The following is a 27,456-nucleotide window of genomic DNA, read 5'->3' on the forward strand; positions in this document are numbered from 1 at the left end:
AATTATCCCTCCATTCCTCAAGGAGGCAAGCACATCGTATACTGCATATTCCAATACCTGCAACACATGTAGACCATATCTAAAAACTATAGTTCATCTTCCATAAATATTAAAATAACAGTAATCGTGTCATGACATCCACTTGTGGTATTAACTGTGCTTTAGCATTGTGAAATTGTACAAATATTAGCACCAGATCGGTACATTAACCATATAGCTTAAAATATGGCTTGTGCCAACTCTTTGAATTTATTGACCTTCATTTAACCTTTTGATCAATAAAAATCACACTATTGTTGCATAAATGTGCAAATGTGCAATAATGTTTTGCTAGAACTCTAATGTCATCATAAGCTTAGAAAATGTGGTATATTGAATTTTATGACAGGCCTTTTATTGTTTCTCTGTACATTGACATCGTTATATAGGAAATCGTGCCCTACATTACAATTTTATGCATGTATCATTGAAGTGTAAGATTCTATTTATTCACTTTTTCTTATGTGTGTTAACCAACAGTGAGGTATGTGGAGTTATAATCAACTTTCAGCCAATCACCCAGCTTACTTAAAAACACACATATCTGTCCTCCTGGCAAAACATTTTATATATACATACATAAAATCAGAGCATTAGAACATTCACAAGGCTAGAGTAATCTTTATTTCATGGAAGTATTAGATCATCTTTAGGTTACACCAAATGGCAGCTGCAGTGGTAGCATATAAGGTGCAGGCAGAGCCAGCGCAAGACCTTGGGGCACCCTAGGCGACACCACACCCCTGCTGCTTACCTTAACAAGTAAGGGGGCCATGCTTTCATCTTGTGACTAGATGGGTGGTGCTGTGACAGCTTAGCAAAGTGCCACATTTACATCATAACACTGACATGAAGGAGCAGCATTCAGATACTTCACATGTAAGAAACTGCCGTCTGCTCCTGTTTCATGCCAGTGGCTGGCACTCAGTGTGGGGCGCTGCGGGGGCATTAAAAACACTCAATGTCCCTTATTCCATGTTTTAACTGCCCATAACTATTGATGCCCTAGGCAAAAACCTAGGTATGATAGTTCTGGTTCAATCATTGTCTATGTCCACTATTATTTCAGAGCACTGGGGGGATTCACTACGCAATTGGGGGCTGCAGGAGAACAGACAACAAATATTTGCATGAAATATGCCTATATATGAAACTTCATTCATCTAATCTGTAATAATTTAACATGGTAACAGAATAATCTTTAACATAAAAAAATCTTCTTTCATTTTCTGATCTTTAAACAGAAGCTGAAACAGGAGATTCATTCTACTTGTATGTATTTATAGATGTTTGTTGTAGTTTATATATAAAGTTTCATGGAATGCACAGTATTTTGTTTCTGTAACAGGTAATATTTTGGAAAGCAACACAAGTCACACATTCAATTTGTGGAAAGCAGAGTTTACTGTTTCTTTAAATGTTTTTTAATTGGTCATCTACTGCCTGAAATAAATGCCTCACTCTTTATCCAACATAACAGTGTAGTTATGATAAATGTCTACACTTCCTGCACAATAGGGTCCCATGTGTTAGTTCATTTTCTTTTCCACATGTTGGAAAATGAAAAAAAAACCAAGGATTAATATTTTTGGTGTGTGGTCCACTTTCACACATAGCCATGTGAGTGGTCTTAGTGATACCGATGGTACATTTATTTAATTTCATTCATATTCATGTGTGATCCTTTTGGAATCCACAGAAGCAGAAATGTGATCCGGACCATTATGAGGGCAGATAATAACCCACTATTAATGTGTCAGAGCCCCGACACATTGGTCAGAGCTGGGGTGAAAGTAGCCAAACTGCCGTAATGGAAATAATATCCTTCTAATCCTTTACACAAACTAACATAAACATTTGTATTAAAGTAGTGTACTCTCTGACTGGCCTAATTATCAATATGCTGCGGTAACAATTATTTTCTGTCACAGCTTATCGCAGCCATAGAATATCTGTTATTGAAGTTTCAATAAAATTTCGCTGAGACAGGCCAGTCAAAGTAGTGGCGGATCCAGGGGGGAGCGCGATCGCCCCCCCTAGCGGGGGCTTGCTGCCGACAGCTGCACACTGTGCAGGTCCGTTCAGCAGTGACAGTGTGCTGCCCGGCTCCTCTGATTGTGTTTTAAACACAATCAGAGCAGCGGGGCAGCACACTGTCACTGCTGAACGGACCTGCACATAGTGTGCAGCCGCCAGCAGCCTTAGAAATCAGAAAGGGGCCGGGCCTAAATCGCCCCCTTCCCCCCCTAAAATCGCCCGGGGTAAAGCAGTTGTCTAGATCCGCCCCTGAGTCAAATGAGTGTGCGCATGTCTGAAACGCCAAGTCTTGACTTTCAGTTCCACTAATTGACAAAACACAAGTTTAAAAATAGCTAAACAATATGAAGAAAATAAAAAATATGTAAAAAAAAATTGCCATTTGGCTTCTAAAATCAGTCACTGGATACTTATAAGTCATTATCAGTACTGCTTTTCCTTTTTGAATATATACTCAACCATCTTTGATGTGATGACTGACACTGTGGTTCAAGTTTCCTGTCACTTTGTACCGTGTTGGCGCTTGAAAAATAAACAGTTTAAATAATAAGAAAAAATAATAATTACCACTTGGAAAAATGCTAAATTTAAATGCATTTTTACATTGAGCATCTTCTGCTATTGCCATCCTAAGAAGAAATAGAAGAAAGATTGCACTGGAACCTGTACCGTTGCAATCCTAATAGGTTAAATAGGCTACCTCAGCCGAAAAAACGCTCATTAATGCATTAAGGGGACTTTTTAGTTCATAACTAGACCCCTTAAGGAGAAATGCTGCCCCTTTAGAGTCACAGTTTACCTTTTTTAAAATGTATTCTGTTCATTTGCTGCTTACAAAATGCTGCAGCCTGAGACCGATGCCATATTATCACACCACAGTAAACCACAGCTAAAGTCTGATTTTGTGAGATCTGTACTGCAAAGACCAGTGATTAGGGGTTGATTAGCTGTTTATTGTGAAGCCCCCTAGTTCACTGACGTATACTTCAAGGATAATTCCATCTTTAAATAATATCTGTAATAAAACTAATATTTGTACAAGAACATTTTTTTATGGGTTCTTCTGCGAATCACAGTAGCAGTTGTCTGGCTATATCTTTTCTGTAGTTCTAGTGGGAGGAAGGACAGTCCACAGTTACATCACAACACAGTGATTTCTGGCAATAAACTACAAATAACACAATCACTTTGTTAAAAAATGCATTAAATAGTGTCTGTCTGTCCCCTGTGACATCATCAGGGTCACCAAGAGGAATTTCAGGCCTTTGTACAGCAACTTCTCAGGGCCCCTGATTGGGGTGTGACCACACCAGGTTGCGGCTCCTTCTATTACACATACAGGCCCGGTACTTGTACCTACTTCCTCCCCCTGTCGGCACCCCTGGACATCATCACCAAACTGCTTGATTGCGTCAGCTAGTATTGGTCCCAATGCTGCAGTGTCTGTTGCCCAGAGTAACCAAGCTAACATTATTCTTATGTTTGATCCTAATATATTAAATGTATTGAAAACAGAATGATACTTTTGCACCTAAATGTGTCTATGTTTGCATTTGAACCACCTGTAAGTGAGCAGCCTTAAAAACCTACAATAAAATTAGTCAATATATGTAAAGTTTATTTATTATTCACATGTATTCACAAAACAGTACATACATATTGCACAGTATTTACACACACACACTAGGGTGCGTCGGCAATGCTAGCCACTGTGATGTACCGTGTGTGTCTACAATAAAATTGGTCAATATATCAGTGAATGTATACATTTTACACTTCAGTTCTATAAATATGCATACATCATTTTTACGTATGGTAATCCTAAATTATTTGTGAGGCACATTAATCAATTAAAAAGGCAACACGTATTAAACAAGGCTTTGTGACTTAATGAAGTGCATTCTGCTTCAGCTACAGCCCCTGTACCTTTCATATTAAGAACAAAGAGTGTATTGTAAGAAGGTCCATGGCAGATGTCATTTGTAAAGTAAAAGACAATTGAGATCTAGTTCTCACTTAACAATAACTGCAACAATTGGAGGCTAGGTTTCATTTGTACAGATGGTATTATCTATGTAATATTAGAGCGGAAATTGCCTATATCAATAGAGTTATCACAAAGTATACATTAGTCAACTGCTCAATCTTGTATTATTTTTATTTGTTTTGTAAGTTATTTTTAAAGAGGAAAAATTATTTCAACTTGTTCTTATTTATCTTTATTAGTTATAGGGGAATATATATATTAGCTTTTCAACATTCTAGAACTGCCAATTTTTAATTACCATACTAAAAAATGTAAATAAACGTGTTTTTAAAAATAGAAATTTAAAATAGCTTTTGTTAAATCAACTTTAGTTTATTTCCTTCTCACCATACCCCCTGAAATTGGCAATGGGTTGTATTTTAAATTTGTTAATTTTGTAGTTGTGAGGGTTTGGTTGATTTCTTTTTTCTTTTTACAGAGCAATTTCCACACAATCCCAACAACAAGGTAGTTAATCATCACATTTAAGGAGAATGAGGAAACCTCCTATGCCAGCACAATAGTCCTGCATCAGAAAAAAATGCTTATACCAACACAAAATAAAATGACATAAGCAGAGATTTTAGATCAATAATTATCCGTACAGGTAATTAACCTTCTATCATTTTCTAAGCATAGGTTTCTGACAGAGTAACACATTGGGACTAAAACAGGCCATATGTTTCCAGACTGACAGTGTTTCGAATAGTGGTGAATCAATTTACATCCAACAACACTTAATTAAACAAGCTTGTAATTGTAAGCATAATTTTTAACCAAAAAAGCTCATGATTAACACTAAAAATAAACTTGTCAGTAAATGTGGATGGAGACCAAATAGGGCAACAGTTTTGAGACTGCAGGCCCCCTGCCTGCAATGTGCTTCTAACATGAATATAATATATCAGTGATGTGCCTGCACATGATTATACCAGTAACACAATGGTTTATAGGGCGGGATGCCCACACTGCAGAGTACTTTTACTATACCACTGATGTCTCACAGTGCTGGTGCCATGAGTTAGATTCCCGACCTTGGCCTTATCTGTGAGGAGTTTGTATGTTCTCCCCGTGTTTGCGTGGGTTCCACCCGGGTGCTCCGGTTTCCTCCCACACTCCAAAAACATACCAGCAGGTTATTTGGCTACTATTAAATTTACCTCAGTCTGTGTGTGTGTCTGTGTTAGGGAATTTAGACTGTGAGCTCCAATGGGGCAGGGACTGATGTGAGTGAGTTCTCTGTACAGCGCTGCGGAATTAGTGACGCTATATAAGTAAATGGTGATGATGATGATGATGTTGTCCAGGCAGCAAATGGTCTGATCACCACTGCCCAGATAATAAAGGTGAGGACCAGCAGAGGGCTACATGATCGCACCATGATTGTGCACCCTGAGCTTGTGTCACCAAAGAACATTCAATAGCTGCTATTTTGCATTGGCTGGTTGAGTAATATTAATGCTTCTGGGTTCATGCTACTCAGCTAAAGAGTATAGAATACTAGCGTTAGTTGTGATATATACAATGATGAGGAACAAAGATATTCTGATATGGTTGCTTAAGATTCTCGGTATCTAAATTAGATTAAGAAAGGATTTCTTTGTATTCGGGACAGGGTCAGGGATAGTATACTGTGGGAAAATTCAACCAGGACATTTGCTTTGAGGTGCCCTTATTCAGACACAGCTAAGGGTGCTCTTGGGTGCTCATTTTATAATGGTATCACATCACTCTATAACTGTGTGCACCTGCACTCCAACAGTTTTACCTTAAGATCTCACTCATGTAGCTCCCACTGTCTAATAATTATAGGAGGCTCTAGGTGACATATAACTTTTAATTATGCAAATAAATACTATATCTTCGACAAATATACAATGTTTTGGGCGTAGACACAAACTAATTTTACACCTATTGTCACACTACCGAACTGAGCAAGAAAAAATAGTTTTTTACTTTCTACAGATTGCAAAAATTAACACTATTCCATTTGACAGAACTTACTGTATTAAAATACATTAATTATTTTCTACATTAACCACATTAGTAATCAGCTGGCTTAGACAGTATACAGTTCAATTAGTACAACAGCAGATGATCCTTTAAATGGTATAAACCAACTGCAGAAGAAAAAGTAAAGTCTAGTACATAAAAAAGACCCCCAAAGCTGATCCAAATGTTTGCTTCTTGGCTCTGTCTGCTCGCATTTTCTAAACCAATTGATATTACTTAATCCCACTAGACCACTAATGGTTTTAAGATTTTGTTCTGCAAAAACACCGGTTGTGGCCAAGACTTATCAGCGATGGGGGTAGACAGATTACAGAAGATGTGCGATGGATAAGCTTGGGCCTCTATCAGCTCAGACCAATTAGAAGATTAGGAAAGAGTTGTCAAATCCAACATCAGTGCCAAAAGCAAAGAAGCAATATGTCTCTTTTTATCTGATTAAGGTATAGAAGGAGATGAGACATCACCTACAGAGATGATGTTCTCAAACTTTGGTTTGGGTATTATATTTACAAAATGTACAGTATGTGTATTGTAGTGATTACAGATAATAATATACTATAATAAGTCATTCAAAAGTATAAATATATTATTATTACACATATCACTGTGATGTCAGTAAATACATTTCACATTCTGTACGCTCTGTATGTTTGTTATACTGTATAATTGTCTTCAATAGCAATAAGAGGCAGTGGGCACAATATTATTATTATTATTATTATCATTTATTTGTTAGGCGCCACAAGGTATCCACAGCGCCGCACACAGTACTAACAGTAGACTATACAGGGTGAAACCATACAGAACAATGAACAAAAAGTACCAATACTTCAGAAACTCCGGCCAGTCATATGCAGTAAAGACGGAGCGGAAGAACAGGTATGGAGACAGGAGGGAAGGGGGCCCTGCTCATACGAGCTTACATCCTATGGGAGGGTAAACAGACCAGGCACAAGAGGAGCCAGTTGAGGCAAGAGGAGAGAAGGGGGGATGAGCTAAAAGGAGGAGATGGGGGTTAAGTAGATGGTTGGTAGGCTTTGAGGAAGAGGTGAGTTTTGAGTGCACGTTTGAAGGAGCACAGAGTAGGAGAGAGACTGATGGAACGAGGGAGGTCGTTCCAGAGAAGGGGGCCTAATATAGCTTGGAAGAAAGACAGGAATACTGTTACCTTCTTAATCTGTTGAATCAATATTGCCATGCTCTTAAGAATACTTATACTATCAAGTTTAATTTACTATCAAGTTATATATACTGCCGATTATAGTTTCGCTCAACTTTAATGCAAAATAATATGTTTGCAGATCATCATATTACCAATTGGGGAATATAAAACATTCAAGTTAATTTACAAAACTGTCAAAATATAGTCCCACAGTTAAAATTATGTTTTGTGTCATCATGAGCCTATTTTGTGTGCCAAAGTGCCCATTTATACACAAAGTGAATCAATATGTGCAACGAGATGGCGGCGACTGTGGCGATGCAAAGGTTTGCACCTGCTGGAGAGAGGAGCTGGGTAGTTTGGGGTGTTCTTAGCTTAATGTGGGCCAGACACATGCATAAAACTTGTGCTGTCACCACATGCAAAAACTAGATTTTATTTTGCTGGACACACTCTTGAAATAAGCCTCAAGAAGTGGAGATAGTACGTTTAATGTGCTGTGCTAGCAAAAGACTCCCTTCCACTTCCTCAAAAGAACTTGAATTTTGGAGGTGGTGAACATACTTGGCTTATAGTTTCATTGGGAGGCCTTTTTCAGGATTATAAATCACCCAAGTGAGTGGACATCACCAACAGCAAAAAACAAACAGAAAAGAAGTATAATGTACTTTTTGACCATGCTAAAGTTATTTTTTATTGATAGCAGAAATATAGGGAATACAGCTGTGTAATACAGCTATTTCAGACCACTCCAAACTGTGTAAACTATCTTTCAGAATAGGCTTGTTCTTGGATCATATTTCATATAATTTTTATACATGTCTCTCAATACATCTACGCAAGCAAGAGTTTTAAAAGAACAAAGCATTTCTTTATTTTGTTTTAGGATTAAAATGGTTCTCTACATAAAACAAATAAAGTATATGCCACTACAAACATTCATTTTTAGGGATCAAGTCTTCTGTTGTCGAGGATGGACTTGTAAGACAAATTTTTGTGTTGATAGATATCTTCCTTGGCGATGTTTCTATTCTTTAAATGAGAAAACTCTTGTGTTACTGAGAAAAGCGCGATCTTTGTAGTGTTAACAAATGGCAGGCAGGAATATGTACATGTATACAGTGAATGTGCGAATAAATACATTTTTAACAATGTATGCTTTATAATTAGCTGCTTGTAAAATCAAGCTGTGAATAGACATTTTGCTGACTCTCTTAAGGATCCCATAATTAGTAATTATTTGGTGGTCTCTTGACCATGGACATTAATTATGAATCTACAAGACCAAATAATAATGAGCATCCTTTCGTGCAGCCTTGTGTAACGTGGAGTGTTTGCATAATAATGAGATACAATCTGCTAGGAAACACATAAAGGACAAATTAATAGGGGGCATCTTTCCTCTTGCGTAGTGATGTCTAACACAGGTTTAACATTTTGCTGAGGACAAAAGGCTGTAAAAAAGACACAGACATATGTGTATAAGCATGTAGATGAAACATTTATTAAATTCAATGACAAAGCCACAATAAATGTACAGTCCATGCACCTCCTGAAAACATCCTTCACATAAACGAAAAAATACTTTTCTCAGACTTAGGTCAGTTTGGTATTTCCAATAGGCACGTTAACTGAGAAGATTGCCAAATGTGGCACCCTGATGACCATAAGTATTACTCTATATCGAAGTCTCAACAGATTAATGGCTCACGATAATGAGAACTTTACTCAATAGGAAAAACAGCAGTGTCATATATACAGTTTTGTAACATTTAGTGACAGATGATTTACAGCTACTTTTCAGAGACTTAAGCAGCTTGTACTTACAAAACACCTGTCTGGCTATATTAACAGCTTTCAGGACTTGCAATTTACGAGTTTGAGAAGTTCATATACACAATTCTCATTGTATTATTATTGTGTAATGTGCATGTAGTCTTTCAATTCAGTAACTGAAATGTACTTTTGGTAAAATATTTGCTTTGCACTATTGAAATTCAAAGTTTAACCCCATGCATAGATGAAAAGAACAACTACCAAAACCTAGCAGAGCATTTTTGTGACCAACAAAAACATTTGTTAGAACTTGTTAATGCAGCTCAGGGCTAGGGTCAGAAAATTTTCTTTAAAAAAAAATCATGCAAGCTTGCAGAGGTTTTCATCCTGCAGATTTATAGGTTCATATTCTCATCCTGGGTTTGACAAGTGCCCCTACAAGTCTGGTTTGAAACGCGCATGGTTATAAAACATCACCTCAACGTCCACCCTGATATCACTTTAGGACCACCTTCCTTCATTCCATTTATGCCTTACATAAATCATAAGAGTGAGTGGATTTTTTTATTTTTTTTTAAATGCACGTCATATATTTAAGTGCTTATATCGTCTAATTGCTTTCCCAAATAACGAGATCCTGTAGGGTGCAAAAAGCGTCCTTTTCAAAGTGACTCCCTATTCCCAGCATTTTCTGAATGTCTGTAAAATTCAAGACCTTTTACAGGGAGAAATATGCTGCGCTGCTCCCCACTAAACAGGAAATGTCCCCTAAACACACTTTCTGCACACCATGAATGTCACTGAACTAATCTTGTCCAGCAAAACAAGATCTAATTTTTTGCATTTAGGTGCATAATTAAGTTCATTCATATACCCAGCCCATATTCAGCAATGAACACCCACGATCGTCAATTTCCAAATTTTGCACCCCTTCAGGTACTGCCATCTTGTCTCGCAAATCTATGCACCTAGCTATAAAAACGGCTGCATTCACACACATAGAGTTATATAAATGGCCTAAACACTGCAGGAGGTGTACATTTTTTCATAAATGACATTTGCTGTATGAAAACAGAACAGGTCAATAAGGTAACATTTCTTATGATGGTAAATTTAAGCATTAAATATGACATTATTACTAGGGGGCGTGGCCTGGAACAGTATGGAGTAGGACGTTAGTTCCTCGAGCTCCCTCAAAATCCGCTATAATCCATCTGTGTTTTCCTCTTACTGGTTGCTGCTGCACCTCAATTCCGAAGCCATACACCATATACCTTATGCCGAAACGGTGGTGACGTTTCTGGACTTCCTCGAGAGCTTGTCCTGTGGGTGAAGTGAGGCGCAATCGGGACTGCCGTGCTGGATAATGGTCTGTCCTACCTCCCAGGTGCGCTGAATCTAAGCCTGGTTACCCGGTGTGTGCTTCCCTCTGTGTGCCGCTTGCTAATCCTCTGGCTGGGTGTATGGCTTCTGCGGAGGAACGAGTACACACCTTTTGACGCGGCCACGCTACCCGCAGGCCCTGGTGCACTACAATTATTAAAGCAGCCTTACCCTCCACTCTTGGCTCTGATTCTGGTTCCGTGATTGTAGGCTATAGTCCAGATACCGCTGTGGGCACTGTCGACGGTCAACTGCCGTTTGAGGACTTGGACACTTGATGGCTTAAGTTTTAAGTTTTTTGTTTAACACTTGATGTTTTTCTAATACTGCTTAGGTTCTCTCACTATAAAATTGGCTTCTGGTGGAGTGGCAGAATTGGTTGAGAATTTAAATACGGGAGATCTCCTGCTAGTAATAGCTTACTAACCTCCTAACGTTTGTATCTAGATAGGTAGTTAGGTTATTTAGGGGTAATCTTTAAGAGTTTAGGGTTCTAAGTGTACTCTAATTTTTAGTGTTTCGCTGAGTATGCGGGGTGGGAAGGGATCTGTTTATTTTCTATATATGTATTTTGTTTTTTTCCTTGACTGTTAGCCGTGTAAATCTCCATTATGATTTTACAAAGTTGCTCTGTGGGATTAATGTGGAGCAGGTTCAAAATGTATCTAAATACATAATGTGGTGTATATTTGGTATGTACATGATATTTCTCAACTGTATGGTGATTGCGCCAGCGTGGTCCCGTTATCCTCAGACATACATAAATCTAGTTCTGGGAATAGCTCCTTTTAGTTATATGTCCCTCGCCCCTCTTCAAGTATTCTGTTCTTGATTTTCTTCCCAAAATATTATGGTAGAAGTTAACCGTGCGGTGGGGGGCTCCGCCTGCTCACCTGGAATGTAAGGGGCCTAAATGACAGGGTTAAGCGTAATTTAGTGCTCTCCCAGCTTAAAAAATATGCACCTGACATTATCTGTTTGGCGGAGACACATTTGTATGGTGGTAAAATACTGGCACTTAAAAAACCATGGGTGGGGTGGGCCTACCACTCTGTACACTCTCCAAATTCCAGGGGGGGTTTCTCTCTTAGTAAAGAAAAACCTGCTCTTTACTTCAGAATGTCTGCAAATAGAACCTTATGGTAGGTTTCTTTTTATAAGAGCAATAATCGATTCCTCTCCAGTAATAATTCTTTCAATTTATATTCCTCCCCCATATGGTACCGAGGTGCTTGGAAAGGCGGCGTCCTTCATATCCTAATCCCCAGATACTCCTGTTATCTGCATGGGGAACTTTAATAATGTTCTCAATCCCAGACTTGACAGATGGAGAGAGACTCCTATTATAACTTCCTTAAATCCCTCTCGTCCAACGGCATTCTCTAAACTTCTCCATTGGTTGGGGCTTGTGGTTGTTTGGCGAGCTCGTTATCAAGATGTGCAACAATTTTCTTGCCATTCTAGCACATATAATACACTTTCCCGGATAGATCTCATCATCTTATCCCCTATTCTGTTGCCTATGGTGTCCTAGATTGAATATTTGCCGAGAGCTATATCAGACCATTATCCTGTTCTGGTTCAGGTGGACACTATGGAAGATAAGGGAATCCGTTTCTGGAAGCTGCATCCAGTCTGGTTACAACCGATGGCAGGTGGTGCTGATCTTATAGCTCTTTGGGAAGGCTATTTCGGGGATAATTCTCATGTTAATCCAGCTCTTCTATGGGACACCTTCAAGGCCTTTTTGAGGGGAACACTTATAAAGAAATGCTAGAATACTGGACTTGGATGTGATGCCTACTTCAATGTCAGAGGCCTTAATTGTTGTATTGCCCAAGCCTGGGAAAAATCCTTTGTACCCGAATTCTTAACGCCAAATTTCTCTGCTGGGCACTGATGTCAAAATCCTTGCTAAAATTCTGGCCACACAGAATGACTTAATTCGGTCATCACCCAGATTATTCACCCGGATCAGACGGGGTTCATGCCGGGGAAATCCACTACCATTAATTTGAGTCGCTTATTTATGCACCTGCAGATGACTCATCTTGCTGCGGTGGTATCTCTGGAGGCTGCGGTGGTATCTCTCGATGCTGCCAAGGCCTTTGAATCGGTGGAGTGCATTTACCTATGGGAGGTGTTGGGTAGGTTTGGCTTTGGCCTGACATTCATCCACTGGCTCCAGCTGTTGTACCGTGCTCCTGTGGTGCAGGTGTGTGTGAATGGATATAATTCAAGCCCATTTGATTTGCGTAGGGGTACCCGTCAGGGTTGCCCTTTATCCCAGGCAATATTTGCTATTGCCATTGAGCCATTGGCATGTCTGATTCGTTCTAATTCGGGTATACGGGGCCTTCCTACTGGTGGAGTTAGAGACACTATTGTCTTGTACGCAGATGATATGCTGTTATTTCTGTCAGCGGCGGATAGGTCTCTTAATAACTTTTTGGAGACTATTGGATTTGTCCCTGTTAATTTTAACTCAGGAATAATGCCCAAAATTATCAACATTTTCCCTGTACACAGTACTCTCCCAGCTTAGTCCTCATCTGGTCACCCTCTTAAATGGACGTTTCAGGTACCTCGGTATATGGATCTCCCCAAAGCCAGCAGATTATGTTAAACTAAACATTGACCCCATCACTGATTATTTCAAATTTAGATCTCACACCTGGAAACACCTTCCATTGACTGTGACTGGAAGGATTAATCTGTTTAAGATGATAGTGCAACCTAAATATCTATATGTAATGCAGCATTCGCCCATTTATATTCCCAATAGAACCTTCCAGCTCATAAATTCCATACTTTCTTCTTTTGTGTGGGCTAACAAAAGGGCTAGGATACAATTAAGTACTCTGTGTAAATCTGAATTTGAAATCACTATCCAATCTTAAGCTATATTATATGGCTGCTCAGTTATCGCAATTAATTGAATGGTTAAGTGATTGTGGCATTGGTGTCTTGGCAGGTTTTGTTGGTGAGTAGGTGGGGCCTCTGTTTACTCCATTGCAGGTGCTTTTGATGGGTCGGTCTCATAGGTCAGATACACCTATCATTGCTCAAGCAATTAGGGTTTGGAATATGGCATAAAAAAATCCTTGGTGGGAGTGGGCTGGATGCGGACACCCCGATCTGGCATAATGCTGCTCTACCTGAACTGAGTAAATTGAGTGGGGGTTGCTTTTGACATCGCCTTGGGGTGTCCTCGTTGGGTTACCTCTATGAAACAAGGCTGTTTAAGTCTTTTGAACAATTTCAGAGAGACTTTCAGATCCCTCAGAAGGCATTATTTCGCTATTTGCAAATTAGGCATGCTATCCTGTCAAAATTTGGCAATAAACCCCCCATATTGTTAACTTCACCAAATAGATCATTACCAGAGAATATGAGAGGATCTATAGTCATTTCATCGGTGTATATGGAATTTAACTACCATCAAGCTAGTAATAGTTTATTTCCTCTTAAAGCTAAGTGGGAATCCAATATTGGTATACTTGTAGAGGAGGATTGGTGTCACATCCTAAAAAGTATAAAAGATGTCACATCATGTGTCTGCTTTCAACAAATTAATTTCTATATTCTACACAGGGTATATCATACTCCAATGTCATTGGCTGCAATTGGTGGGAGACAGAGCTCAGAGTGCCCTAAGTGTGGGTTGTCAAGATGTGATTTTTGGCATCTGTTATGGAAATGTCAGGGGGTATATGCTTTCTGGATTAAAATATGGGAGTGTATTGGTGAGGTTGTTCTGAGGATCCCCCCCCCCATTCCATGGAGCCTAAGTCATGTCTATTTGGTATATCACTTGAAGACAACTTAAGTGTACCTCTTTACAAATTTGTTTTTATAGCTATAACCCTAGCAAAAGTTATCATAGCACGCAACTGACTTGCAAATGTAAAACCAGATTTTTATAAGTGGAAGGTTCTGGTAAACGACACTATGAGTCACAAGAGATAGACTTATACTGAGAGACGGGCAGAAGACAAGTACCATGAAATTTGGTGTCTTTGATATGAATCAAGACATAGATTGAGTGTGGTGGGTTCTGACTCCAGTTAGTGTAATACTTGAACTTTGTTTGCTTGGCTTATGTGCTACCAATTTTGGTTTCACAAGTTTTGGGATCTCTGGTGATGCTTGTATTTACTCATGTATTCAGGTATTTATGCATTTGGTTACTTATAATCTGGATCTGCTTCCATATGTTTATCTTATGTATGAGAGAAAATATTATCTTATTTGCAATGATCCCACTGTAAACTTTTATTGACGGCTAACTTTTGTTATGTTATGTTTTGTCTTTTTCTTTTATCTAATTTAGTTTTTGTATATCTTCTTTTTGTATGTACTAAAATCAATTAAATTTACTTGATTCAAAAAAAAATATGACATTATTACTAAAGAAGATTTTCAAGACTTTTGACATGACTATTTTTTCATTAGTCATTTAAACCCGCAAGAATCGTAAATGTAGAGATTAAAACTGTCTTTCTTTTATGTTAACATAGTGTAGCTCATGTAACAATAGCCTTTAATTCTATAGTGTCATGACCAAATATGGACCAACATTCCACTAGCCAAATGGCGCTGGCTAAATTCGGAACTTGGAGTCTAATAACAACACCGGTTTGAAATTTTCTGCAGGGAATCCACAGGTTGTGATCCACAGGCTTGTCTTGCTAGGTGAGAAAAATATGTGTTGGGGATCTGTGCTCCCTATTGTATAAGAGGCCTAATGCTGCCGTAGAGACTAGTAGGAGGTTTATTATTATTATTATCTTTGACTTATAAGGCGCCACAAAGGGTCCGCAGCGCCGTACATTACATATACAGAAAACAGAACCAAGACACAACATGATAGAAAAATGTATACAAACACAGGTGACAAGGTGAAGCAAATCAGATTATATCTGGGACAGATAGTGGAAGGGATGGTAGAAATCAGCGAGAAGGCGGCCAAAGCTTAAAAAGACAGGGGAAACAGGGCTAGCGAAGCAGGCCAAGAGGTACAGAGGGTGAAGGAACAGTAGAAGGAACACACAAGGAAAGAGGGCCCTGCTCATGAGAGCTTACATCCTAAAGGGAAGGGGGAGACACAAAAAGGGTGGTACTAACTGGGGGAGAGAGCCAGGACAAGGAAGCTAGGAGGAGGACTGATAGACTTGAATAAAGAAATGAGTCTTAAGGGCACGCTTGAAGCCTTTGAGAGTAGATGCTAACCTGATGGAACGAGGAAGATCGTTCCACAGCAGGGGAGCAGCCCGGGCAAAGTCCTCAAGAGGTTGAAGGGGAGTTACAGCCCTTCCAATGTAATGAGAACAGAAGAGATAATGTCCCTTGGCGCAAAAGGAAACAATGTATATTGTAAAATGAATGCATTTATTCTTGCACAGAAATAAGCAAAAAGTAGACAATTAAATATAGGTTGCAACCTAGAAACAAACATATAGAATCAGATTGGCAGTCTTGCATAAATAGGCAGAAGGCTTGATGAATGCAACAGCATATCAAAACAAATCAAAAGATAGTTGGCATAAAAAAAAATCACTTAAAAGTAGCTGATATCAGTCAAGGAGACCTGTATAATGACAGTTCAAAAAAACTCTTGCAAAGATATTCAAAAGCCACTGAAAATAAACACTTGGTAGTTTGATCAGTGAATATCAGATATAGCCAAAAAAAAGTCCAAAAGACTCCAGTATATCAGTACCGCTGGTGGCATAAATAAATCGTGACATTTAACGCTGCAGATATATGCTGGGAATGGGAGTTCTCCGATGGAATAAAGATCTTAGAAATAGTTACACAGTCCGTACTGTCCAAAAGAAAACTCAGTAGTAGGGGTTTTCAAGGTGGAGCTTACCCTTGTAGAAGGGCTATGTAAATGTCGCTCCGCCTCTCTTGGTATACCGGTTCGGCTGCATAGAGGGACAATATGAACCTCTATAGTCACAGCTGTGGTTGGGTTCCTGGTGTACATGCTCATGCGTCGAAGATTGAAAAAGTCGATTGTTCCTCAGTGGGGCTATCGTTGTATAGATCTGGACAAATAAATGATGCAGGTGGTCTTCATCCAATGCATTTCGCTTAACAGCTTCCTCAGGGATGCATAATCAACCTGTATCTTCAGGTAATGGTTTATGAACAGTGCATTGGCAAAGTGAGTCATTGATTGGTAAAAGAAAGGCCAATCAGCAGTAGATTGACAATGTTGAGAGCCACTCCCAGAAAAGGAGAAGTTTCTCCTCCTAATGGGGAGTAAGGCAATAATCACGCGTAAATATAAATATTTTTCTGGAGGCTCCATATATATATACCAACAAAAATAAATGAACAACTAATAAGCTAGCCATCTGTACATAACTCAGTGATGCATGTTGTAAGCCGATATTGAAACAGCTACTGCCATAGAATGTAAACAGCAAAAATAGCAAAGTTGTAATTGAGATTGATGAGAATAAATAGTTCAGTACGAAAGTTTCTTAATATAAAAAATACATTATTAAATAAAATAAATTATATATAAAAATATTGTCTTGCTAGGTGGCTGCTGACAGAAAGGAGACTAGTGTCAAGATACAGAGGTCAAGCGCAAAAAATGGAACCCAATTCAAGGTCAGCAGAGGTAGTACAGGTACAAAACAGAATAACAAAGCAGAGGATCAGGGTCACATGTAAACAATTCATAGTTGACCAAGCATGGTCAGTACATAGTAAAGTTAGAAAGTAGAGAAGTTGAGACAACCAAGGTTCAGTGCTCAAGCACTGGCCAAAGCATAGATTTATATAAAAATGTCCTGATGATGGCATGGACATACCTCTGAACAAGCACACCCAGAGTGTGTGGAATTGACTGCTAAGATAAAGTGTGCTGTACACATGACCTGGAGTATGCAGATGCCAGATGAGGGCAGCGTCTGAAGACATGGACAGGCAAGTGACATAAAGAATTTTTTCTCAGCGTGTTTCTTATTGGGGCAAAATACTATACATAGGATTAGTTGCTGCTTATATGGAGATATAAAACTTGTCTTATATAAAGCTCTATTTTACCTCCTCCATACCTTCACATAGTCATACCTTATCGTGATGCAGCCCTCCTTCACTCAACACTGATAGCTTGGAAACCCTAACTCAAGAAATTACCTCAGAGGAAGTTTTTTTAAACCATTGTGGCCAAATTGGACTTGATTCTCATGGATCTTCCGCCTTCACTGGGGACAGTTAGTGAGGTTACAAGATGATCACACACACAGGCCGATAATGGCCATCTTCCAACAGCAAAATATATGGATAATGATCCAATTGTTTTAGGTCAGAGTTATTTGGATTTCCCTTCAATCCACCACAGTAGCCTACATAATAGTGTAACTTCTTTCTTGCTAAGGTGCTGGCCATCAGTGAACATTGCTGGGCCACTGACCATACCTCTGGCACCACTGGGCATCTTTAGCACCACTTACCAGCAGGATAGAGGCTGAGTCTGCCCCCAAAAAAGCTGAAGAGCATTTGTTCTATCTAAGTTAGATTTGAGTGCTTTCTACATGTATTCTTTATTACTAAGCTAAATATCCTTCCCTTCTCAGTACTCTTTCAGCGCCTGTTGAGGGGTAACTGACTGGAGTATTGTGAAGGAGTTTTCTGTGCATCCTGTATGCTCAACCACAAGAAATCAGTAAGCAGCTACTAGAGTAATTTAATGATTTAGTGTCATGGATGAGGAAGTCAAAGGCGGCCACTTTTGTAAAAAATGAGGAATTTGTATGCTATACAGGAGATAAAGAAGCCTTGTCACAGACAAGCTTGGACTTAGATGATGTTAGTCCAGGGGGTAAATGTATCAAGCTGAGAGTTTTCCGGCGGGTTTTTAAAAATCAATCAGATTCTAGCTGTCATTTATTTAATACATTCTACAAAATGACAGCTAGAATCTGATTGGTTGCTATAGGCAACATCTCCACTTTTCAAACTCGCCGGAAAACTCTCAGCTTGATACATTTAGCCCCTGGTCTTCCTGTATGGGGTTCTGTTGGATTCCATGCTGATCACGACTGGTCCTCTAGTAGTGAGTACAGGGAGCTTAACCTAGGTTTTTAAACCTTGATATTGTGAATATTCATACACATAGTTATAGAACCATGGGCATACACACCAGCCCCTCTTCATTGCAATATACTTTTTTTGAGGATTGTCAGAGGAAGAATAGTTTTCCCAGTGCACCAGCTAATAAAAGTCTTAAGGGTAAATGTATGAAGTTGCGAGTTTCCGGCGGGTTTGAAAAGTGATTGCTATCGGCAACATCTCCAATCAGATTTTAGCTATAATTTTGTTGAATGTACTAAATAAATGAAAACTAGAATCTGGTTGCTATAGACAACATCTCAACTTTTCAAACCCACCAGAAACTCGCAGCTTGATAAATTTATCCCCTAGTCAATAAGGAATGGGAATGAATGGATAAACATTCATTTAACCTTAAAGGACTTGATCACATATAAAATGTCAAGTAACAGGAATAACAAGGGTGCAAAATAGAATTCAGTTAGCAAGACTGATGCAACAAATGCTAGGCTTTCAGCCAGAACTATTATTTATTTGGAAGATGGCAGCCATTTGAGAGATCCTATAGATAAGAAAATCTTTATGAAAAGAAACAAACTCAATTTTTTTCTTCTCTGGAACAGTTTTAAACTCAGGTGTAGCGATTGCTTCAGTTTCTAGGTGTTAGGAACTTACCTTGTTCCGTTCCGCTGCCCTGTCAGCGTGATCTGACAGCGGGGTCCGATCTGTTCAACGCTTCTTCTGTTAGCGCTGCCGCACTTCCGGGTTCTCCCTGCTGCCGATCATGTGACTCCTGGGCGGGGAATTCAAACTCCTATATCTCCCCTGCTCTGACACGCTGCCTGTGTCAGAGCAATGTGTTTCCTGTTCCCGGCTACAGTTCCTGTGTCCTGACTCCTGTGAACCTGCTCCCTGTGTATCCCTCTATTCCTCCTACTCCTGTGTACCTACCTGGCTGTGACCTGACTATTCTTTGGCTTATCCCTGGCACTACGCAACTGGACTATCTCCTGTGTACCGACTCGGCTGTGTTACCAACTATTCTCTGGATCTCCCTCTGGCACCGTATACCTGATACCTTCTGTGTACCGACTCGGCTGTTTTACCAACTATTCTCTGGATCTCCCTCTGGCACCGTATACCTGATACCTTCTGTGTACCGACTCGGCTGTGTTACCAACTATTCTCTGGATCTCCCTCTGGCACCGTATACCTGATACCTTCTGTGTACCGACTCGGCTGTGTTACCAACTATTCTCTGGATTTCCCTCTGGTACCGTATATCTGATATCACCAGTGTACTGAACCGGCCGTCTCTCTGGACCCAAATCCTGCCACGCACCCATTGGCTCCGTGCATCTACCGGTTACTGTTCCAGACCTACAACGCCTGGAATTAACGGTTAGTGCCTGTACTTGCACCGCATTGTCTATCTTCTTGTCTGCCTGCCATCACTTAGAACTTTCTCCCTTACGTCAGTAGGCTAATCTGGGGGCCGCGACCTGCGGTTCTTCGGCAGCTAAGTCCACACTACCTTGCGGTGGTTCTTGGTGAAGACCGGAAGGCCGTTAGACTCCGCGCCCTAGGTAAGCCTGTGCTAATACTGACTAAGGCATCATAATCGTAACAGTTTGCTCTGACCCACTTATCTAACTGATGGAAGCGACAGGGAATCCCACTGCGAGAGTACTACTGGATAACTTAGCGGCTCAGGTTGAAGAACAGGGGAAAAATCAAGAACAGTTATTACAGATTCTGCAGACTCTGTCTAACAGGTTGGATACGCTCCAAGCAGCTCAGGTGGCAGCTCCTAATCCTCCACCTGCTCCGGCCCCACAACCTGCCCCCGCTCCAAGCAGTTCGGCTGTATCTGCTCCCACAACCTCTCAACTCTGCATACCTAACCCACCCAAGTTCAATGGGGATCCCAAGGAATGCCGAGGCTTCTTGAACCAGTGTGCTATTCAATTTGAACTTTTGCCTGGAAACTTTCCTACACAGAAAACTAAAGTCGCTTATATTATTTCCTTATTGTCTGGTCAAGCGCTTGCCTGGGCTTCTCCTCTCTGGGAACATGATGACCCCATCCTCCATAATTGTGCCACTTTCCTGGAAACCTTCAGACGCATCTTTGATGAACCCGGACGAGTCTCCAGTGCAGCTTCTGGACTCCTCCGTCTGTGCCAGGGTACCCTTACTCTGGGCCAGTACGCCCTTCAATTTCGCACTATGGCGGCCGAACTTCGTTGGAACAATGAAGCTTTAGTGGCCACATTTTGGCAAGGCTTGTCCGATCGTATTAAGGACGAGCTAGCGGCCCGAGAGTTACCCACTACCCTGGATGCTTTGATCTCTCTCTGTAACCAGATTGATATACGTTTCCGTGAACGCACTCAGGAGAGAGAGAGTTCCCGTCGATCTACTTTCCGTTTGGCTCCTCGCTTCCAAAGTCCTATTACACCGGAGGAAGAGCCTATGCAGTTGGGAAGAGCACGTTTATCCCAGGAGGAAAGAGAGAGGCGGTTCAAGAATCGTTTATGCCTTTATTGCGGGGAACCCGGTCATGTCCTGAGTCAATGTGGGAAGCGGCCGGGAAACGATCGGACCTAACTGATGACGGAGAGACTAAGTTAGGTATGAACATTCTCTCCCCTATGGATTCTAGTTTTTCTATCCAAGTTCTTCTGCAATATACTGATAAACAATTGTCTCTTCCAGCGCTTATTGACTCCGGTGCAGCGGGGAACTTTTTACGAGCTGACATTGTAGAGCGGTTGTCATTGCCTAGGCAACCCTTAGATCCACCTATTGCCATTACAGCTATAGATGGCAGTCGTATCATTGGAGGATCCATTAAGAACAGAACTGTCAACATTTCTCTACGCATTGGAGCCCTACACACTGAGGAAATCTCCTTCCTAGTCATTCCAGAGGCTATCAACCCGTTGATCTTAGGCTTACCTTGGCTCAGACTTCACTCCCCCACTTTAGATTGGCAGAAACCGGAAGTCCTTGCATGGGGTTAAGAGTGTCATTCCCGATGTCTTCCCAGGATTCATCGACCCGCTATGGCCTGTCTTCCAACATCCTCCGGTATTCCTCCTCAATATCATTCGTTTTCTGACGTCTTTTGTGAAAAGGAGGCTTCCAAGTTACCCCCTCATAGACCTTGGGATTGCTCCATTGAATTGTTGCCGGATAAGATACCACCCAGAGGACGGGTATTTCCATTATCTCTACCCGAATCAGATGCCATGTCCCTATATATTAAGGAGAATTTAAACAGGGGTTTTATCCGGAAATCCTCGCCACCAGCAGGAGCAGGTTTCTTTTTCGTAAAAAAGAAGGACGGCGGATTGCGTCCTTGCATAGACTACCGTGGCCTCAACGCCATAACGAAAAAGAATAGGTACCCCTTACCATTGATCTCTGAACTCTTTGATAGGATCAAGGGAGCTTCAATTTTTTCTAAACTGGATTTGAAAGGGGCCTACAACCTTATCCGTATTAAACAAGGGGACGAATGGAAGACGGCGTTCAATACGCACGATGGGCATTTTGAGTATCTTGTCATGCCATTTGGACTTTGTAATGCTCCTGCGGTTTTTCAAAATTTCATTAACAAAGTTTTTCAGGATTTCCTGTATCAATTTGTTGTCATCTACCTAGACGATATTCTTATTTTTTCACCTGATATTATTACTCATCGCCATCATGTCTCCTTGATTCTTCAACGCCTTCGGTCGCATCATCTGTACTGTAATGTGGACAAGTGTGTCTTTGAAAAAACGCATCTTCCTTTTCTTGGTCACGTGGTTTCTGGCTCCGGATTACGTATGGACCCTGAGAAATTAAAGGCGATTTCTGATTGGCCCCAACCTGTTGGACTTAAGGCCATCCAGCGTTTTATTGGGTTTTCTAATTGTTACCGCCACTTTATCAAAGGGTTTTCGTCTGTTATTGCACCCATCACTTCCTTGACCAAGAAATCTGCCAACGCTAAGACCTGGCCACCAGAGGCGGTAGAGGCCTTCAAGTATCTTAAAGAAGCCTTCATATCGGCACCTATTCTTCAACAGCCAGATTCTTCCTTCCCCTTTTTTCTCGAAGTTGACGCATCCTCCGCTGGAGTGGGAGCTATTTTGTCTCAGAAGAATTCTACTGGAAAGTTTTCTCCCTGTGGCTTCTTTTCTCGTAAATTCTCACCCCCCGAAAAAAACTACGGCATTGGAGACAGAGAACTACTTGCTATCAAATTGGCCTTGGAGGCTTGGAGACATCATTTGGAGGGAGCCAGATTTCCTGTTACTATTTTTACGGATCACAAGAACCTGCTTTATTTACAAACTGCATCCTGCCTCAATCCCCGTCAGGCCAGATGGTCTTTATTTTTTTCACGATTCAATATGATCATTACCTTCAGACCAGGGTCCAAGAACAAGAAGGCTGATGCTCTCTCTCGTTCCTTTGATTCTATGGATACCGAAGAAGAGAGTGTTAGGTCTATTCTAGATCCAGAATGTATTTTGGCTACTACTCCTACTCGGTTGATCATTCCTCACGGGAAGACTTTGGTTCCTCCACATCTCCAAACTAAACTCCTTAAATGGGCTCATGCCTCCCTTTTTTCTGGTCATGCCGGTATAAAGAAGACCTTGGAATTTATCTCCCGTAGTTATTGGTGGCCGGCTATCCGTTCGGACGTTCGACAGTTTGTGACGGCGTGTTCCACTTGTGCTCAAAATAAAGTTCCTCGTCAAGCTCCATACGGTCTGCTGCAGCCTCTGCCAATTCCGGATCGACCTTGGAGTCATCTCTCCATGGATTTTATCACAGATTTACCCTCCTCCAGAGGGTTCTCAGTAGTGTGGGTGGTCACTGATCGCCTTTCCCGAGCCGCTCATTTTGTGGCATTAAAAGGTCTCCCTTCTGCTCCTATTCTGGCTCAACTCTTCATTAAAGAAATTTTCCGCCTACATGGCTGTCCAGATATTATCGTTTCTGATCGAGGAACTCAGTTCGTGGCAAGATTTTGGAGGGCCTTTTCTCGTCTTTGTGGAATTAAGTTAAATTTCTCTTCTGCATATCATCCGCAAAGTAATGGTCTCACTGAAAGGACGAATCAAGAATTGGAGAAATTCCTCAGATGTTTCATTTCAGCTAAACATGATGATTGGGTTGATTTATTACCTTGGGCAGAATTCGCCCACAATAATAATTCACACGACTCTACCTCCACTTCTCCCTTTTTAGCTCTTCAGGGATTTCATCCTAAAGTTCCACCCTTCAAAGAGTTAACCGCTTCTGGGGTTCCTGCAGTTGATTCCCTTCTATCGGACTTCTCGTCTAGGTGGGATCTTATCAAACGCAAATTACTTCACACCTCTGCCATCAGTAAAAGAGCATTTGACAAAAGAAGAAGACCGTCTCCACTACTTACTCCTGGTGACAAAGTGTGGTTGTCTACGAAGAATCTTCGCTTGTTGGTCCCTTCTAGGAAATTCGCTCCCCGATTTATCGGTCCCTTCAAGATCATTGAGGTCATTAATCCGGTGGCCTTTAGATTAAAATTACCCCCTACCTTGAGGATTCCCAATGTCTTTCACATTTCCCTTCTCAAACCACTTGTTATTAACAAATTCTTCTCTTCAAGAAGACCTCCTGCTGCTATTTCTGCACCAGATCAGGAATTTGAGGTGAAGGAGATTCTAGATTCTCGGATTTCCAGAGGTTCCTTGCAGTTCCTGGTTGACTGGAAAGGTTACGGTCCTGAAGAGCGTTCTTGGATTCCTGCACGAGACCTTCATGCTCCGAGTTTGTTGAAGAAATTCCATACCAAGTTCCCTCAAAAGCCTTATAGGTTGTCCGGAGGCCACCCCTGAAGGGGGGGGGGGTACTGTTAGGAACTTACCTTGTTCCGTTCCGCTGTGCTGTCAGCGTGATCTGACAGCGGGGTCCGATCTGTTCAGCGCTTCTTCTGTTAGCGCTGCCGCACTTCAGGGTTCTCCCTGCTGCCGATAATGTGACTCCTGGGCGGGGAATTCAAACTCCTATATCTCCCCTGCTCTGACACGCTGCCTGTGTCGGAGCAATGTGTTTCCTGTTCCTGGCTACAGTTCCTGTGTCCTGACTCCTGTGAACCTGCTCCCTGTGTATCCCTCTATTCCTCCTACTCCTGTGTACCTACCTGGCTGTGACCTGACTATTCTTTGGCTTATCCCTGGCACTACGCAACTGGACTATCTCCTGTGTACCGACTCGGCTGTGTTACCAACTATTCTCTGGATCTCCCTCTGGCACCGTATACCTGATACCTTCTGTGTACCGACTCGGCTGTGTTACCAACTATTCTCTGGATCTCCCTCTGGCACCGTATACCTGATACCTTCTGTGTACCGACTCGGCTGTGTTACCAACTATTCTCTGGATCTCCCTCTGGCACCGTATACCTGATACCTTCTGTGTACCGACTCGGCTGTGTTACCAACTATTCTCTGGATTTCCCTCTGGTACCGTATATCTGATATCACCAGTGTACTGAACCGGCCGTCTCTCTGGACCCAAATCCTGCCACGCACCCATTGGCTCCGTGCATCTACCGGTTACTGTTCCAGACCTACAACGCCTGGAATTAACGGTTAGTGCCTGTACTTGCACCGCATTGTCTATCTTCTTGTCTGCCTGCCATCACTTAGAACTTTCTCCCTTACGTCAGTAGGCTAATCTGGGGGCCGCGACCTGCGGTTCTTCGGCAGCTAAGTCCACACTACCTTGCGGTGGTTCTTGGTGAAGACCGGAAGGCCGTTAGACTCCGCGCCCTAGGTAAGCCTGTGCTAATACTGACTAAGGCATCATAATCATAACACTAGGGCACTCAGTGCTTGGGCCAATACCCTATATGTAGATGTCCAGAATAAGATCACTAGGCAATATTTACTTAAAAGCATTGAAATTATGCAAAAGGGATTGAATTCCTTTGTGAGGCACCGCTGGATACCATTGTCTTTTCCATTAGAACTATGGCTTCAGCTGATTGCTAGAAGAGCTCTAGAGCTGTATCCTTGGTCAGCAGATGCGCACTCAAGAATAGTTTGGCAATACTTCTACTTGAAGGTTTTCTACTTTTAGAAGATATATTTGGCACTATGATTCTAAAGAACACAGAGGTACATCCCACTGTTTGACACAAAATCAAAGGGAAAGATATGAAGGAGCTAAAGCATGGAATACAATATGCCAAGAGAAGTGGTGCAAATGCGTCTAAAGTGCCTTTTCATATACCTGTTGCAGGTCAACACCAGCACTTCCTCAGGTTCTTTGTTCTGGATCATCATTTGCCTTCCCAGCACTTACAGCCTCTGATAGCACAGAAACATCTAAGAATATTTTCACACGACCAAACTGTAGTTGCTTTCTTAAACCGCCAAGGAGGTATCAGGTGAAAGACTAAGATATCAGGGGTATAAACAGTTATGGCATGGGTAGAAGACAATGTGTTGTCTCTCTCTGCTCTTCACATGGCAGCAAAGACTAGTATCTGACTAGCTCAGCCGACAGACTATCCATCTGAGAGTGGACCTGCCACCAAAAGGTCTTTCAGTTACTGAAGTATGGCCCTCTTAAAATAGATCTGATGGGGACAACCCAGAACACCAAGGTAGCTCAGATTTTTTTTCTCACAAACTATACAAGGTGGAAGGAATAGATGCACAGCCAGTTCCATGAAACTTTCAGCTGGGATATGTGTTCCCTCCGCGAACTACTTTGCAAAAGGGGGAAACGCAGATCCCGGAGAGAACTAACGTGTTCCTCTCCCCACATGAAAAGATTATCCTGAGATGGTGGGAAATCTCCCTCAGAAGTGAATTTCACGACACGAAACCTGGAGAGCTGAAAGAATCTCACCTGGACTTTGTGGATGACACCACATTGCAAGGGAGATCCCTGCGGAGGTGGGATAGAACCTGATATTTATCCTGTTTAACTTGATTGATTAGACACTTCAACGATGTCACTATTATTATGCCATATCCGGAGTGGTCTCTATAGTAATAACATGTTAATTTGAACATCCCGATTGGACGGAAGGAGCTTAAAAGGGTGGAACTTTGACTGTAACCGCATTGCCTTGATAAAGATTTACAAAATTGAAATGCGTTGGCAGGGGGGGGGGCGGTTACCAACAAAGAGATACTCGTCTGGGAGTGTTTGGACTTGGTTTGAATAACAGCGGTGTGTGGATTTACTCAGCTGGCTCCTGATCGTTTGTGAAGGTGTAAAAGTTTATCCCTACGTGCCTGTTTTTATTCTGAACGGGGTAAGAGTCCAACCTCCCAGAGGTGGTGTCCCGCTTTTTGTTTTTTATGTGAAGGAGAAGCAACTTTTATGTTTTAATGTTTTACTGGTTGTCATTAAATACAAGGTTTTTATTAGGATAATGACTTTATTTTTTCTGTCTGGCACTCATGATAAGGTGTTATACCGAGAGGAATAATGTGATACATCAAAAAGACGTTATAGTATATCCCTGATGCATATATTGGCAACTTCTGGAAAAACTCCCTTATGTAAGTGTGTACCCTAAGTGGGTGTTTATTACTCATGTGGTGTTATAATCAACTATAAAACCACTTACATTGATATCCTTTGGTGTATGGAGTTCCTGTATTTTTTTTAGATTATCCTAAGATGCGTTTTCTCTCATGATCTCTTCTATGTATATGAAATCTTGTGAGAGAGAAATCCTTTGATATAGTCCTCTGAGTATTTGGAAGAGGGCAAGGACATACCACTTTATGTACTGTGGAAACCCAATTCAACATTTTCTTTAATCAGTCCTAAAGGAAAACATCTCTTTTGGGACTTATGGACTATCTACTATAATTATGTGTTGAGATCCATTTATCTGTCATAAGAGCATTTAATGATAATCTCCATAGTTGGCGCC

This window comes from Mixophyes fleayi (genome assembly GCF_038048845.1).
Source record: "Mixophyes fleayi isolate aMixFle1 chromosome 2 unlocalized genomic scaffold, aMixFle1.hap1 SUPER_2_unloc_7, whole genome shotgun sequence".
Classification (NCBI taxonomy): Eukaryota; Metazoa; Chordata; class Amphibia; order Anura; family Limnodynastidae; genus Mixophyes; species Mixophyes fleayi.